The following is an 18577-nucleotide window of genomic DNA, read 5'->3' on the forward strand; positions in this document are numbered from 1 at the left end:
CAATAATACACTTTTGAAATATTGAAGATGAAATAAAGAGATCATATTTTACGTGTCACACTACTGGCAACAAGCTTTCCAGGTGGCTAGAATCCAGTGGTAAAGAATCCACCTGCCAAGGCAGGAGACATAAGAAACACAGGTTCCATCCTTGGATAGAGAAGATCCCCTGGAGGAGGGCCTGGCAACCCGCTCCAGTATTCTTGCCTGGAAAATCCTGTGGACAGAGGAGCCTGGCAGGCTACAGTCCAGAGGGTTGCAAAAGAGTCGAAAACGACTGAGCACAGTACTAGGGACAAAGACCTAGTTCATTTTTTGTTGCATGTACTTTGTATTCATTTCCAGACCCATTATTATATGGAAACACTTGGGTCACTTAAAAAAAATCCAAATTGTTGAGCACCATCCTGATTCACTTTAACATCATATCTCTTAAGCCAGGAATATGTATTTTTAAAATTTCCCCAGATAATTCTGAGACAGTTGATCATCAAACTCATTTGGGAACCACTGAATGTGGCAAAAATACATTTTTACCAGGGTTTAAGTCTTATTATATATACATAAGTTGTCTAAGGGCAGGAACTGTGCTTATAAAATTTTATAAGCCCAGCACCTATTAGGAACCTTGCATGTTGTAGACATTCAATATATGTTTACGAAAAGAATTTTAACTTCAAACTTTATTTGAGTCTTAATTTGTGCAGGGAATATAAACCTACTTTAGTGGTATTATATATCATGTGACAGGAACCACCTTGGATAGCAGGCAGGTAGAAAGACAATATTGGATTGGTGTACCGGTTTCTAATGCAAAATACAGTTGTGTTCAGTTATGACCCTGAATTTTAATAACTTAATCTATGCTCCTGAAAATGGAGAAAGAGTACTCACATTTACAAGGCTGGTCTAGTTTGTAAATTGTCTGTATTGTCTCTTCTGTATTGTCCCTCTTTCCCCTAAATGTTCTGCTTGATGATAGTTTTTGTTAAAGTAGCTGACATTTGTATGGTTTAAAACAGACTTCTCAAAGTATGGTTCATGGACTCCTGGGGGTTTCCTGAGTCCTTTCTGGTGATCTGTTAGGGCAAGACTTTTTTCCTAATAACAATAAGCTGTAATTTGCCTTTATCACTTTCATTCTCTGAGAGTACAGTGGAGCTTTCCAGTGGCTATTTGATGACTGATATGGAAACAGATTAGGCTTTGCTGGTAGCTCAGCTGGTAAAAAATCCACCTGCAGTGCAGGAGACTCGGGTGCAATTCCTGGGTTGGGAAGATCCCCTGGAAGAGGGCATGGCAACCCACTCCAGTATTCTTGTCTGGAGAATCCCCATGGACAGAGGAGTCCGGCAGGCTACAGCCCATGGGGTTGCAAAGAGTCAGACATGACTGATTGACTAAGTGTGCACAGACACACTCATGGAAACAGATTAAAGAAGAAAAGAACGAGAATCATCTTATTTCTACAAACCTCACATTAAAAAATCAACAGAAAAGTAAAACCATGATGCATGAAAAATATATAGTTATTATTCTAAAATATCTATTTATGGCAACATACAATGTGCTCTTTTCAATGACTAAAAAATTAAAATTTTCAAGTTTTAATTTCTAAAACATGACAAGTATTGATAGTTGTAACATATAAAAGTTGTTGGAGTTCTCAATAATTTTTAAGAGTGTAAAGGGGTCCTGAAACTAAAAAGTTTAAGATCTGTGAGTTATGTTTTTACATGACATTTAATAATTACCTGAACAGGTCATTTAGTTTTATATAGACAAATTTAGACTTTTTTTTTTTTAATCTGGCTGGGCCATATGGCACATGGCCCCCACTAGGGATCAACCCTCACTCCTGCAGGAAGACTGGAAGCTGTGAGTCTTAACCACTGGAGGCCACGGAAGTCCTTAGACAAATTTTGACTAAAACCAGGTTTGAATTTTACCAATTCTTAATAACTGATCTTTGTCCAAAATTTATGTATTGATAACTTTCTTTTTCTTATTCTGAGAAACACTTGACCGAGCTACCAGTTAAGATTCCATGAGCCCCCACAGTGTTTTTTGATACTAACCTATGACACAACTTGAAATGCCCATAATCAGCGTGAATGGATGGGCTACCTGAGAAGGATACCATGCTAAGTGCCTGCTAGTAAACGGGGAAGGATGTCTTTAGATGTTTCATTTAACAGATTACAGGCTCTAAATAGAAAGAAATAGGCACATTTTGATAGCTAAGAAGCAAATCAGCCAAGATTCCTAACTCCTGAGGCAAACGGATCCAGAGGACAGCAGATTGAAGAAAACTGCTTAAGACGTCCTTGGTGATCTTTAGATTAGGTCTGTGTCAGCTCTAGCATTTGCTCATTACCTCGGGGTCTTAGCCTGCAACTGAATAAAAAGTTTTCATCTGCAGGATGGTTGTAAACAAACATTGGGTTGCTTGTAAAGTGCGAGCGCAGTGCCGTGAACATAATAATGTGTCGTTCTTAGGGTAGAGCGGAGGGACAGTCCTCTGAGAAGAAATGCAGAAAATAGTTGTTCTACTTACTTCACAGAATCCAATGATATTAATAGTTCTATTTGTGGTAGCTTTTTCTATAGCTTTAAGGAAATTTTTGAAGAAACTTTTCTTTAAAACTTCTCTCACATCATCATCAAAATACTGTCATTCTGTTTCCACAGCAGAAGAGGGGACCCCTCTCCATCTCAGTTCTGATAGGAACATCAGAGAAAAACATGCTATTAGTAGATTAGTGACGAAACTCTTCAATAACATTAGTTTGCAAAGAGAACACTTTAAAAAAAAACAACACTAAAATAAGCGGTGAGGTTTCTTAAGTTGAAAAAACACTTCAAAATCAGGAAATAGGCAAATTTTATCAGATGCCTAAATCTAAATGCAGCTCGAAAATAATTTCCAACTCACTGTGGTCCAATTCTCTTTTCACTGACTCCTTTTGCTTAGCCAACAACAAAAAGGTATCAACGAGGTGGCAACAAGCACAATACATCTCTTTTTTAACAGATTCCTATATGCCTTGTGTGTCGGTGAGTGAGGGCGATAAAGGTAGAATGCGCAGAGAAAAAACCAGAGAGCGTCTCGGTGACAGCTTACCTTCGCTCCTAAATACTGAAGCGGGCGGAGCCGAGGCCGGGGCGGGGCCGAGGCCGGGGCGGGGTCCGGGCGGGGCGGGTTGCTTCCGGGCCTCTCCCCACCCCTTTTCCTCCGTGCTCCTCCCACACGTATTTCACCACGATCCCGAAAGGCCCAGCGACTAGGAGAGTCACGTGAGGGTGGGTGGTGGAAGTGGAGGCTTGTCTTGGCTGTTTCTTCGTCTCTATGATTTTCAGAGGTGGGCGGCTTTTGACGGAGAAGCAACTGCAGCTCAGGCGTGGACGGGTGAGTCCTGGGACAGTGAAGGTTTGAGGAGACAGCCTTTTAGGGAAGACGAAACGAAGGGGGATGCGAAACAGCTTTAGAGACCAGACCTCTGGGGCCAGCCGTTTGTCTGCTCTAGGGTCAGGCGACTTCTCTGGTCTAGCGGGACAGCTGTCTCTCCCTGATGTGTCCAGACTGGGGCTTGAGACCAGTCCTCAGTCCTGCCTGCTTCGCTTCCTCAGCTTTCCTTCACTTCACCGAGTCCCTTCTGCCTGTCCCGGGAGAACTTCTACTTCCGAGTTCCCAGCGGCAGGATTCAGTTGAGCGCCGACGTCCCTCCTCCCTCAGGCGACCAGGGACCATCCTTAGCATCTGGGGATGTGGTTGGAAGTGGGTGGGGAGTTTATAGTTAGGTCTCTCATGAGGGGAAGTTTTAATCACTGAAATGACAAAAGTGGAAAAATAAATGGGGGACCTGAAAGGACAAAACAAAGTGCAGGTTTCCTGAACCGTTCAGTTTTTATCTTTCCCAGTGTCTTACCCATTCTCAAGTTTCCTTCTCACTATCCTATCCTGGCCCACAATACGATGTTTTGAGAATGAGCCGGGCGTTATTGACTCAGTGTAAAAATGTTGGAAGAAGAGCTTAAACCGTATTTTATGAGTTCCTCCCTGTGTAGTATTATGGTTTCTTTATCTTCTCTTTCAGATGCCTAAAAAGTATTGTAGATATTTGCAAGTATATGTAGAATAACCAGTTTATAGTTAGGACTAGAGTAAAATACTTTATTCTCTTTGTGATACTTGGAAAGACATATTTACTTTCTGTTTTATAAGTAGATATGTCTGTGAATTTGGAGGCAGTTTCTCAGGTATACCTTTGTTTATGGTAAAATATTCCTTTGAGTCACAGGTGAATGTGATCTATCTAGCAGGAGAAAGGAATGAAACAGTTTGTTGGAGAGTTTAGGTTTCATTAAATGATATGACAAATTAATAAAATGTCAGCATCTTGAGACTTAGGTGTTGTCCAGGTTGACTGTCCCATTATCCTCTTGGCGTTGCCTAAGGTATTGAGCTGCTTAAATATTGTCTCATCCTAAAACCTTTTTAGAACTCACTCCCTTGTTTGTGAAAACGTGGCTGTGGCTTCCAGCTGCTCTCAGTGTCCTTTTAGTAGCTCAGTGTGGGACTCTTTGAGACCCAATGGACTGTAGCTCACCAGGCTCTTATGTCCATAGGATTTTCCAGGCAAGATTACTGGAGGGAGTTGCCATTTCCTTCTCCAGGGGATCTTCCAGACCCAGGTATCTAACCTGTGTCTCCTGGATTGCTGGTGGATTCTTTACCACTGAACCACATAGGAAGCCCTCAGTGACCTTACTGAAGGTTATGACACAAAGTAATGCTAACAAAAAGGAAAGATTCAGGGATTGGTTGTGTACCTGGGGAGAAAAGGAAAATGACAGAAACTAATATGAGCAAGAGAACAAAAGAGTGTTTTGCTATCTTCGTTTATAATAGAGAACATTTACTATGTTGCATAGACTTTGCATTCCCAAGAGGTGACTCTTGAGAGTGACTTTCCTGTGTTTAACAATGGTATGTAATTTATCCTGTAATGGAGTATTATGTAAAATAATAACTGAAAGACTTAATTGAACCTTCAGATTTTATATTATTCAGAAATATAGGACTGAGTAATTGACAAAGTTACTACACCTAATTTGGCCACTTTTTCCCTCTTGACCAATTTTTACAATGACTGCAACACTTGCTAAATGTTTACCAGTTTTTTTCCACATGGAGTGGAGTTTTTTGTTTGGCCACATTGTGTGGTACATGGGATCTTAGGTCCCCAGCCAGGGATGGAACCCGCGCCCCTTACATTGGAAGCATGGAGTCTTAACCACTGGAAGTCCCTTGAGTATAATTTTTTAAAATATTTCCTTTAAAAGAGAACTAACTTTTAAAAAAGTTTACTCACAACTTTTCCCCCCCCACCAGAAAGGAAAACTGCTTGATTTTATGCTAAGGGAAAAAGTTGATTCTTTTTAAGTAGATTTTTACTCACTTAAGTAAATTCTGAGAAAATTACTAATGCTTTTTAAGACATTAAATATTGCTATCTCAGAATAATTGAGAAGAAAGTACAGGGGTAGTATTTTTAAATATTTTATATTTCCTATTATAAAAGTAATATATGTTTATTTTTGAAAAATAGAAACATAATAAGAAATATAACACTGAAACTTGAAATCCTAATTTATCTTTTCCCATGCCAGCAGGTAACCACTACTTCCTCTTGCTTTGGGTTGGGCATCAGTGTGGAAAAGTTGAGTTTGGGGTCAGACTCCCTGAGAAAGATGGCATTGATAGCACTGGGCTTACATCCTACAACCTCAGAAACTCCAGAAGAGAGAAAACTTCCCTTTTTCTGATTCTATTATAATAGAATTCTGTTACAATAGCAAACTACTCTGTGGCCTTACTTAGGTCATTGCCCATCCTAGAGACAATCTCTGTGACCAGACAGATGGAATGCCGTGGGTGGTCAGAATTGGATCTTCTTCCCACTGTGGAGTAGGATGGAGGGAGATACAGTTCAAAAGCACATGAATTAAGGGTAGGTGACATATAGTTCCCAAAGGAAAATTGAAGCGTCATTTCCTGGAGAAGGGAGAAAGATTGCTGGGCGGGTAGTAATAGCAGATGTTCACTAGAATAATTTTGCTGCTGCTGAGTTGCTTCAGTCGTGTCCGACTCTGTGCGACCCCATAGACGGCAGCCCACCAGGCTCTCCCATCCCTGGGAGTCTCCAGGCAAGAACACTGGAGTGGGTTGCCATTTCCTTCTCCAATGCATGAAAGTGAAAAGTGAAAGTGAAGTCGCTCAGTTGTGTCCAACTCTGTGCGACCCCATAGACAGCAGCCCACCAGGCTCCTCCGTCCATGGGATTTTCTAGGCAAGAGTACTGGAGTAGGGTGCCATTGCCGTCTCCAAAAATAATTTTACATGTATTTAAAAAAATTAACTGCTTTCCTTTCCCGATATAAATTATTTTTTACAGTTTGCATGTTGATTTTTCCTTTTTAAAATGTCTACTATTAATTTATAGAACTTGAAATTTGAACTCTTTGAGTGCACCTATTTGTATTGTTATTACATGTAGAAGTACCCATGCTCTGGAGTACTCAGATTTTCCAACTTTAAATATATTGTATATTTGGCCAATTTGTTAAAATTGAATATTGGTAAGTATTTTTTGTTGTGTGTGAGCTTGATTATATAAACTGCAGTGTATAAATAGTAAATAAATGTTTTAAATATTTAAGTGTATGTAGTAAATATGATTACATACTTGATTCTTTAATTACTTCATGTTCAAAACTCTATACAGAAACTATTTAATTTTGAGCATTGTTTAAAAATTAAATAATAATTGTCACTAATTGCTGTTACTGAGTGTCAGCTTTAAAACTATAGTTAACATTAGTGTCTTGTTTCGTATCTTTATGGATTATTCTGATGATTCATTATATTTTAAGAGAAAATATAATTGATGCAACATCTTGTTTACTCCACTTTCTTGTTTTCATTTAGAAGATGTTAGTAGCTCAATTCAGTGGTCATTTGAGCTTTACTTGCTAACACTGGTGGCACAGGCTTTAGCTGAGGCAGGCAGGTCTCTGTTCTAAAACTCAACTCCCTCCCTTCTTGATGTTGAGCAAGTTACTTAATCTCTCAGAATTTGAGTTTATTTGCAAATGAAAATAGTAATATATCATAGGGATTTTTTGAGGATTAATTAATATATGCCAAGTGCCTGGGATTTAGCAGATTCTCATAAATGTGATTGTTGTGTTGTTTTTAAATTATTTATTTATTTGGCTGCGCCAGGTCTCAGCTGTGGCCCACGGGACCTTTTTTAGCTGTGGCACATGGAATTTTAGTTGCAGAATGTGGGAACCAGTTCCCTGATCAGGGACCAAACCCAGGCCCCCTGCATCGGGATCACAGAGTCTAGGCTGCTGAACCACCAGGGAAGTCCCTAAATGTGATTGTTAACAGTGACAATAACAAAAAATAATGTCTACAAAGAATTTATTTTCCCAACTGGAGACTGTTTAGCCCAGAGAGTTTATATAGATGTTGGAGGAATTAATGAAGTTCTTCATTCAGTTAGTCTAGATTTTAGTGGGTTTTAAATTCCATGTTGCATATATAGCAATAAACTAGAAAACTTCGTTTAAGCTACACAATTATTAGCAGACTGCCCAATTTGTAAAGATTGCTTAGGCTTACGCAGCTTCATATCAAAAAAATCCAAAAACAACCCAGTTGAAAAATAAGCATACTTAAATAGACATTTCTCTGAAGAAGATGCACAGATGGCCAACAGGCACATGAAAAAATGCTCAATGTCACAAACTATTAGAGAAATGCAAATCAAAACTACAATGAGGTATCACCTCACACCGGTCAGAATGGCCATCATTAAAAAGTTTAGGGAATTACCTGGTGGTCCAGTGATTAGGACTCAGCCCTTTTACTGTTATGGGCCCAAGTTCAATCCCTGGTTGGGGAACTAAGATCCTGCAAACTGTAGGGCATGGCCAAAAAATAAAAAATCTACAAATAATAAATGCTAGAGAGGGTGTGGAGAAAAGGGAACCCTCCCACACTATCGTTGGGGATGTAAATTGATAACAGCCACTGAAGAGAACAACATGGAGTTTCCTCAAATAACAAAGTAGAACTACCATATGATTCAGCAGTCCCACTCCTGAATGCACGTCCGGAGAAAACTCTCGATTCAAAAAGATGCATGCACCCCAGTGTTCATAGCAGTACTGTTTATAATAGCCAAGACGTGGAAGCAACCTAAATGTTCACTGATAGATGATGATAGATGAATGGATAGGAAGATGTGGGATGTGTGTGTATTGTGGAATATTTCTAAGCCATTCTAAAAAAGAATGAAATAATGCCATTTGCAGCAACATGGATGGGCCTAGAGTTTATTGTATTAAGTGAAGTAGGGCAGGGAAAGACAAGTATCATATGATAGCATTTGTATATGAAATCTAAAAAAAATGATACAGATGAACTTATTTACAAACAGAAATAGACTCATAGACATAGATAACAAACTTAGAGTTACCAAAGGGGATAGTGAGGTGGTGGGGGAAGATAAATTAGGAGTTTGGGATTAACAGATACATACTAAAATATAAAATAGATAAATATCAAGGACCTGTATTCAGTATCTTATAATAACCTATAGTGGGAAAGAATCTTAAAAAATATATTTATGTATAGCTGAATCACTTTGCTGTACACTTGAACCTAACCCAACATTGCAAATCAACTATACTTAAAAAAACACACAAAAATAAAAATTGCTTACTTCAAGTGTAAGTGTCAGGATGGGGGAATGTATTGAGTAAATTTTACACAAACTCTGAGCTCAGTAAAGGTCATTAAGAGGAAGATAGCTTGTTCCTTCACTATAGAAGGGGAGCTAGGCGTTGAGCACCTTTGGAAGTTCAGAGCAGAATTTATGGTTACTTTAAATAATAGGTTCAAATGATAAAAATGGATTTGTTTTTATTTTAAAGGAAAAGTTCGGGATAATACTCCTGCAAAAAAGTAATACTTTGAGAACATGATATACTGGATACCTGCAGGTGGAAGAGATAGCAATTTAGAATGTTACTTGAAAAACCGGAAGAGGCAACTGTGGAACTGAACAATTGTGATAAGTGATCGACATCAAATATCATTAGTGATCTGGGGTTGGGAGTTTAAATACTGCTGTATTGGGCGGAGAGGTGTTGGCCCTATTAATGAGAAAATAATCAGCTAGAACTGGATTAATTTTTCCCCCCTAAACTAACAGAGTAATCAGTTTTGTTTTTTGCAAATTGTAAAGATTCCTCGCCAACAATAATAAATTTAAGATAAGGATACTGAGTATGAGAAAAAGGAAACTCATGGAAATCTTTAAGAGATAAATCCTTATCATTCATGTGAGGCATACAAGTAAGGTTTGCATTTTCCTTCAAAATGATTTTAAGTTTTAAATTGGTTGTTTAAAACTTAAAATGCTTATCTTAATAATCTTGCTTGTTCAGAGTCAGACAGTTATTGATGTCTATTTATAAGCTCTACTTACAGTTCAGATTTTTCGTTTTAAAGTTTGTTCATTGGAGTTATTGGATTTAAACCAGCAAGCTAAAGTTTACCTTTTTAAAAACTAAACATGTGAAATTTGTCCACTATCCTAGTAGGATTAAGTGAGCATTCTGTAACATGGCACATGAAGGGCATTAGAATCTAGCTGTAATATAACTTGATCTCTCTACCTTTTCTTCCTGTCCCTTCTCCTATGTTCTAGTCATAGTGAACTAGTTTTTGTTCCCATATGATCTGTGCCTTTTTGTGTCATTATGTCTTTACTTGGGCTGTTTGTTGTACTTAGAATGCCTCTTCACCATCCTACCATCTTCCAACTGTCTGAGTTATTATTCCTCTTCAGATTAGATTAATGAGTTGTTCTTCAATTTGTGTATTTGCCTCCACTCTAAGGTGGTTATTTGCCTTAGTGGTTCCCATAATATTTATTTTTTAAAAAATACTCTCCTTATTTTGTGGAGCAGTTGCATGTATTTTCCTAGAGAATGAGTGATTCTTGATGCCATAAACAAGGCTTATTTGCCATCATCTCCTGAACACTCAACAGAGTACCTGTCTTATATACAAGCTCAGAACACGTTTGGTGAATAAATGAGTAATTATGATATTTTATCTGCTTTAAAAATCAGAGTAGAAGTAGGGTATAATTTAATAGATTAAGTCTGCACTCTGTAACCTTTATCAGACTGATGCATTTAGAGAATTTACTTGGACATTCCTAGAAAATTCTGTCCACACGTTCTGCCACACATCAGTTATTTTCTCTTCCTAATATGTGCCTAAGCACTAGAAAGAGAGAAATAAAACCTATTCCACTCATTAAGGAGCTCACAGTCTAGTGGTGGAGACAAACAGATGACTTATAATTAAATTTTATGATAATTAAAATTAAAAATCAGTTTATTAGTCTTACTAGAGATGTTTCATATGCTTAGTAGCCAAAATAACTAGTGGCTACTGTATTGAACAGTGCAGATATGAAACATTTCTTTCATCCTGACATATTCTATTTGACAGAACTGTTGTGAATACTATAAATACACTTAAATCTACATTTTCTAGTTTCAGATGATAGTTCATTTTCATTTCAATCATGTTCTTCTTCAAATAAAACTTTCATTTAGATTTGAAAATTGTGTTTTTAAAAATGATTAAGTAGATTCTGTTGTAATCTGTTTCAAATAAAGCAGCATTACTGATTTTCTCAGGCCTTTAATTTATGATAGCTTTTGAATTAAGTAGTTTCATAATTTGATTTTCAACTTAAGGTTGATATCATTTGACTTCCTATCCTAATAATTCCTGAAATGGTAAGGAAGCATGATGGTTAAGAGCAATGGCTTTGGGATCAGAGAAACCTCAGAGTTATTGAGGATCAAATAAGGCAATCAAAAGGATAATTCACATGGGGAGCTGGCAGGACAGTGAATGGGGCATGGAACATGACAGTGAGATTTTTAATCAGGCTACTCAGAAGAGCACACAATTTAAAACTTTTGAATTGTTTATTTCTGGAATTTTGCATTTAATATTCTTGGATCAGTGTTGACCATGGGTAACTGAAACCACAAAGAGCCAAACTGCAAGTAAACGGGGACTTGTGTACTCTGAACAGTTTTGCCTCAGTAGCTTTAAGCTAGCTTTAAACTAAATACTGCTCTGGCCTAGCCTAAAAAATTTAAAAGCAAGACTTGAAACAGTCAAACTCTTTCCAAGTAATTTATTCGTGTCCCAGAACCAAGCTCAAGAATAGGTTCAGGAATACAAAAATATCTAGCACCCAAAAATGTAAAATTCACAGTGTCTGGCATCCAATCAGAAATTACTAGACATGCAAAGGAGCAGGAAAATATGACTCATAATGAAAAAGAAAAAAACTGAAACAGAAGTGACATGGGTGATAGAATTAGTGGAAAGGGGGGTAAAACAGTTTTTTATAACTGTATTCCATATGCTTAAAAAAATAGCAGAAAGATTGAATGTGTTAATTAGGAACATGGAAGATACAGATAACATCACCAACTTAATGGATGTGAATTTGAGCAAACTCCAAGAGATAATGGAGGGTAGAGGAACCTGGCATGCTTCAGGCCATGGGGTCACAGTCAGACACGACTTAGCAACTGAACAACAACAGAAGCAAAGCTATAGGTGGAAACTACAGTGGCTGAGATGAAAGACAGACTTGACTTTAATGGCAGGTTAGACCTGGAAGAAGAAAACTTAAGCCAAGGCTTATGAATATACAAAATTATCTATGAAGAGTTCTTGCTAAAAGTACTTAATTTTACTCTGATCAAACTTTTAGGTGTAACTTCTAGTTTACAGGAAATAAAAGGAGTAGAGAAATATTTAAACCATGCTACAAGGCAGCCATTATATAAATCCAGAGTTTGAGAAATACAATTCAGGTGTCTTGTTAAAAAAATTAGGATTGTGCTATGATTGCATAATGTGATGAATATATTTAATATAACCTTAAAATGGTAAATTTTATGTCTATTTTACCACTGTTTTTAAAAATTTACCATTTAAAGACATTTAAAAGTATACAGTTGAGAGGGATAAAGTGTATCTGCACTGTTGTACAATTAACACCACCATTCTTTTCTGGAACTTTTTTCTTCTTCTCAAACAGAAAACTTTTATACTCATTAAAAAATAGCTTTACTTCCTTCTCCCCACTAATCTCTGGCCTCAGCTTATTATTTTCTGTTTCTGCTGTAGGTTCATCATGTATGTGGAATCATACAGTATTTGCCTTTTTGTGATTGATGTGTTTCACTTAATGTAAGACTTAAAGGTTATGCAGGTCAGGAAGCAACAGTTAGAACCTGACATGAAACAACAGACTGGTTCCAAATAAGAAAAGGAGTACATCAAGGCTGTATATTGTCACCCTGCTTATTTAACTTTTATGCAGAGTACATCATGAGAAAGGTTGGGCTGGAAGAAGCACAAACTGGAATCAAGATTGCCAGGAGAAATATCAATAACCTCAGATATGCAGATGACACCACCCTTATGGCAGAAAGTGAAGAGAAGCTAAAAAGCCTCTTGATGAAAGTGAAAGAGGAGAGTGAAAAAGTTGGCTGAAAGCTCAACATTCAGAAAACGAAGATCATGGCATCCAGTGCCATCACTTCTTGGGAAATAGATGGGGCAACAGTGGAAACAGTGTCAGACTTTACTTTTTTGGGCTCCAAAATCACTGCAGATGGTGATTGCAGCCATGAAATTAAAAGACGCTTACTCCTTGGAAGAAAAGTTATGACCAACCTAGATAGCATATTCAAAAGCAGAGACATTACTTTGCCAACAAAGGTCTGTCTAGTCAAGGCTATGGTTTTTCCTGTAGTCATGTATGGATGTGAGAGTTGGACTGTGAAGAAGGCTGAGCACCGAAGAATTGATGCGTTTGAACTGTGGTGTTGGAGAAGACTCTTGAGAGTTCCTTGGACTGCAAGGAGATCCAACCAGTCCATTCTGAAGGAGATCAGCCCTGGGATTTCTTTGGAAGGAATGATGCTAAAGCTGAAGCTCCAGTACTTTGGCCACCTCATGCGAAGAGTTGACTCATTGGAAAAGACTCTGATGTTGGGAGGGACTAGGGGCAGGAGGAGAAGGGGACGACCCAGGATGAGATGGCTGGATGGTATCACGGACTCGATGGCCGTGAGTCTGAGTGAACTCCGGGAGTTGGTGATGGACAGGGAGGCCTGGCGTGCTGCGATTCGTGGGGTTGCAAAGAGTTGGACACGACTGAGCGACTGAACTGAACTGAACTGAATATTCCATTGTACTTATACACCACATTTTGTTTACCTATTCATGTTCATGAGCACTTGGGTTGTTTCTGCCTTTTGGCTGTTGTGAAAAATGCTGCTATGAGCAGGGATGTACAAAGACTTATTCAAGTCCCTGTTTTCAGTTATTTTGGATATATACACCAGAGTGTGATTGCTGAATCATATAGTATTCTGTTTAATTTTTGAAGAATTGCTGTACTATTTTTTATAGTGGCTGCACCATCTTACATTCCCATTAGTAGTGCACAAGGATAATACATAAAGGACACTCTACTGGATGTGGATAAATTTTATGTTGTTACTAAGTCACTTCAGTTGTGTCCGACTCTGTGTGACCCCATAGATGTCAGCCCACCAGGCTCCCCTGTCCCTGGGATTCTCCAGGCAAAAATACTGGAGTGGGTTGCCATTTCCTTCTCCAATGCATGAAAGTGAAAAGTGAAAGTGAAGTCACTCAGTCGTGTCCGACTTAGCGACCCCATGGACTGCAGCCCACCAGGCTCCTCCATCCGTGGGATTTCCCAGGCAAGAGTGCTAGAGTGGGGTGCCATTGCCTTCTCCAAATTTTATGTTATGTATAGCTAATAAGATTAGGGTTGTGAGGGGAGAAAAAGGTCATGTGTGAAGAAACTATTTTAGAGAGACTTCAGAAAATACCAAAGATACATCATTTTTGTGTGGATCCTTGTTTGAAAAAACCAGCTATATGTTTTATGAAAGTTTGAATATGTACTATTAATAGTATTGGAAGATATTAGGAAATTGCTGTTGAGAAAGTATGACAATTGGAGAAGGCAGTGGCGCCCCACTCCAGTATTCTTGCCTGGAAAATCCCATGGACGGAGGAGCCTGGTGGGCTGCAGTCCATGGGGTCGTGAAGAGTCTGGCATGACTGAGCGACTTCCCTTTCACTTCTCACTTTGATGGATTGGAGAAGGAAATGGCAACCCACTCCAGTGTTCTTGCCTGGAGAATCCCAGGGACGGGGGAGCCTGGTTGGATTGCACAGAGTCGGACACGACTGAAGCGACTTAGCAGCAGCAAGTATGACAATGGTACTGAGTTTAAAAATTAACTTGATAGACATAGATAGATAGATAGATGAAGAAAATAGATGAAATGTTAATTGTTCAGTTTAGGTATGATGTTCATAATAGTATTCTTGAGTGTTTGAAAGTTTTTAAATGAGCTGCAAAGGTTTGATGTTACATTTTTATTTTCTGGAAAAGAAGCCACTTTAAATTTGCTTTTACTTTTATAAGTAATTTACTTTAATCCTTAATACTTTTATTTTCTCTCTCCTTTTTTTAAATTAGTTTTTCTTTATAATTGATTTTATGGGCTTTGTCTTCGAGATACTGCATTCTTATTTTGTTATTTTCCTAAGTATGCAATTAGTGTGCATCTTAAGAAGTGATTTTTGTGTTCATCCAGACCAATGGAATATGCATTCTTCATGTATACCCCAGATTTTGAAGGAGCAATTCAACTGTCAAAGCATTGGATGACTCCTCTGGATTAACCCAGAGGTTTTAATTTCATGCTTTATAGGAAAATGGCTGTTAATTCACCGATAATTTCTTTCCTAACTGCATATTTTCTTTAAGCTCAGATTAAGGTCTCTGTTCAGCTTCTAGGTTCTGTGTGTACTATGTGTGTTAGGATTCATGAAGTGTAATTTTTTGGTTAAGAGGATAGAGGGCAGAATATTGTTACTGTGGGAAACATAGGGTTCTACTGTAAGAAACATTCTAACCTGTGCATCTGGGTGGTGATTATTTAACTTGTTTACTAGTCAGTTTCCCGAATATGAAGCATTTCCAGCTTTATTTCTATAGTCTATGGTGGGAAGAGAATGAGACAAGGAGTTACAGGACTGGTTTGTTTCCAACTTTGCTACTAAGTATTTTTGTCATCTTGATGAACTTGCTTGAAGTATCATCCTCTCTGGCTTGTCCTCTCATACTGAAAATTTGAAAATTTCTGATGTCTCTTTTAGTGCTTAATATTTTGTTATATTGATCTTTTTTTCTTTCTTCATATTTCATCTCAGTGTTTGCAAGGGTATTGTGGCAGACTGTGTACTGAATGCTCTTGATTGTGGCAGCCTGTGTACTGAATCTTTTTGTCAAAATGTGTGAGTTTCCTTTTGTTTTTAAATAACAAAAGCCTTTGTCTTTTTAACCCATTGATTGCCCTACTTTTTATGGCAACAGGAACTTATTTATACTGAAAAATACATTTATTTTGATTCTTCCTTTTGTATAGTAAAATAGACATGTGCAGTAAAGTAGTGGGTTATGTTGTACAAGATGGTCTTTGTTTGCCCCCACTATTACTTTACCCTTCTTCATCCTACTTTGTGCTCCAGGAAGCTGACCTTTATGGACTACACACTATGCTCCATTTGCTCTGGTATCCAGTAGGGTTTGGCTAATGACAGAGGGTGGAGAATGAGTCTGGGTATATACGTTTTTTGGTGCCCTCTTTGTAGGTTGGTAATTATGATTGGCTCTTGAACAGTGTGAGGTTAGGGACGCCAGTACCCACCCAACCCTAAACAGTTGAAAATCCACATATAACTATTGAATCCCCCCAAACTTAATTACTAGAAGCCTACTGCTGACCCATGTTAGAAGGCAGAGATACTGAATAGTATCTTCTGGACTAAGAAGAAACTTTGAGACCAAAAACAAAGCAGGCAGCTCCATAAAGTACATTGATGAAGTTTATTTATAGCTGCATGACATGCTGCCAGAAGGGATACAGGGGAATTCAAAGGACCCAAAGCTAAAAATAGAATCTGACTACTGTGTTGTAATATGTATCAGAATTTCATTTCTGTTTAAGGCCAAATAATCCATTATATGTACACGACATACTTTGGTTTTCTGTTGATGGACATTTGGGCTCTTGCCACCTTTTGGCTATTGTGAATAGTGCTGCTATGTATTCTTTTAGATATAAGCTTAGGGTTGCAGCTGTTAGATTACATGGTAATTCTACATTTGACCTTTCCATAGTGGCACACTATTTTACATTTGTACCAAATGTGAAAAAAAAAAAATGTGTACAAGGGTCCAATTTCTTCATATTTTCTCCAACACTTGTCATTTTCTGCTTTTTGTTTGTTTGCTTTTTTTTTTGGTAATATCCATTTCCCTAATGACTAATAGTGTTGAGCATCTTTTCATGTGCTTGTTGACCATTTGTATATCTTCTTGGAGATATATCTGTTGAAATCCTTTGTCCGTTTTTTAATTGAGTTCATTTTTTTTCTTGTTGTAATAGATAGTTTTGAAAATACAAGATTTCTTAGAAATGGTGAAGTGATTCCATGGATTTGAAATGGTTTTTAGACTAGAAGAAAACAAGTGTCCTTTTCCTTGATTAGATAGCAAGAATAGATAATAGATAAATTTATGATCAGAGTCTTCAGGTCAGTTCAGTGGCTCAGTCGTGTCCGACTCTTTGCGACCCCATGAATCGCAGCATGCCAGGCCTCCCTGTCCATCACCAACTCCCGGAGTTCACTCAGACTCACGTCCATCGAGTCCGTGATGCCATCCAGCCATCTCATCCTGGGTCGTCCCCTTCTCCTCCCGTCCCCAATCCCTCCCAGCATCAGAGGCTTTTCCAATGAGTCAACTCTCAGCTTTAGTATCATTCCTTCCAAAGAAATCCCAGGGTTGATCTCCTTCAGAATGGACTGCTTGGACCTCCTTGCAGTCCAAGGGACTCTCAAGAGTCTTCTCCAACACCATAGTTCAAAAGCATCAATTCTTCGGTGCTCAGCCTTCTTCACAGTCCAACTCTCACATCCATACATGACCACAGGAAAAACCATAGCCTTGACTAGATGGACCTTAGTCGGCAAAGTAATATCTCTGCTTTTGAATATGCTATCTAGGTTGGTCATAACTTTTCTTCCAAGGAGTAAGCGTCTTTTAATTTCATGGCTGCAATCACCATCTGCAGTGATTTTGGAGCCCCCCAAAAATAAAGTCTGACACTGTTTCCACTGTTTCCCCATCTATTTCCCATGAAGTGATGGCACTGGATGCCATGATCTTTGTTTTCTGAATGTTGAGCTTTAAGCCAACTTTTTCACTCTCCTCTTTCACTTTCATCAAGAGGCATTTTAGTTCTCTTCACTTTCTGCCATAAGGGTGGTGTCATCTGCATATCTGAGGTTATTGATATTTCTCCCAGCAATCTTGATTCCAGCTTGTGTTTCTTCCAGTCCAGTGTTTCTCACGATGTACTCTGCATATAAGTTAAATAAGCAGGGTGACAGTATACAGCCTTGACGTACTCCTTTTCCTATTTGGAACCAGTCTGTTGTTCCATGTCCAGTTCTAACTTGCTTCCTGACCTGCATACAGATTTCTCAAGAGGCAGGTCAGGTGGTCTGGTATTCCCATCTCTTTCAGAATTTTCCACAGTTTATTGTGATCTACACAGTCAAAGACTTTGGCATAGTCAATAAAGCAGAAATAGATGTTTTTCTGGAACTCTCTTGCTTTTTCCATGATCCAGCAGATGTTGGCAATTTGATCTCTGGTTCCTCTGCCTTTTCTAAAACCAGCTTGAACATTTGGAAGTTCACGGTTCACATATTGCTGAAGCCTGGCTTGGAGAATTTTGAGCATTACTTTACTAGCATGTGAGATGAGTGCAGTTGTGCAGTAGTTTGAGCATTCTTTGGCATTGCCTTTCTTTGGAATTGGAATGAAAACTGACCTTTTCCAGTCCTGTGGCCACTGCTGAGTTTTCCACATTTGCTGGCATATTGAGTGCAGCACTTTCACAGCAGCATCTTTCAGGATTTGAAACAGCTCAACTGGAATTCCATCACCTCCACTAGCTTTGTTCGTAGTGATACTTTGCATAAATGTTTTCTTTAAAGGGAATATATTTAGGTGTTATGTGTTTATGTAACATTTTAGTGAAATTTATGTTGCAAAATAGAGTTTTTATTTTAATTATCACTGTCAGCAGCATTCTGTTACCTTCCAAACAAACATTTTTTCATCACTCACTGCATGTTAGGTATTGTGCTCAGCATTTTATAAGCATTTTCTCATGTAGTTCTCCTTAAAGTTCTTTGCAGTAAGTGTTACTATCCCTGTTTTATGCACAAAGTTGCCAAAGTCAGAAATACAGGTCTTACTGACTTCAA

The 18577-nt window shown here is 38.3% G+C and overlaps 1 protein-coding gene across 4 annotated transcripts in view; it reads left to right on the top strand.

Moving 5' to 3' along the window:
• Positions 3270 to 18577, top strand: part of MICU1 (mitochondrial calcium uptake 1) — a 226954-nt gene continuing 211646 nt past the window's right edge. For all 4 annotated transcript variants that reach the window (XM_005699177.3, XM_013975660.2, XM_013975661.2 and 1 more), the window contains exon 1: positions 3270 to 3409. The gene's annotated coding sequence lies outside the window, so the exon portion shown is untranslated. The remainder of the gene's footprint in view (positions 3410 to 18577) is intronic.

Source organism: Capra hircus, chromosome 28, assembly GCF_001704415.2.
Source record: "Capra hircus breed San Clemente chromosome 28, ASM170441v1, whole genome shotgun sequence".
Lineage (NCBI taxonomy): Eukaryota > Metazoa > Chordata > Mammalia > Artiodactyla > Bovidae > Capra > Capra hircus.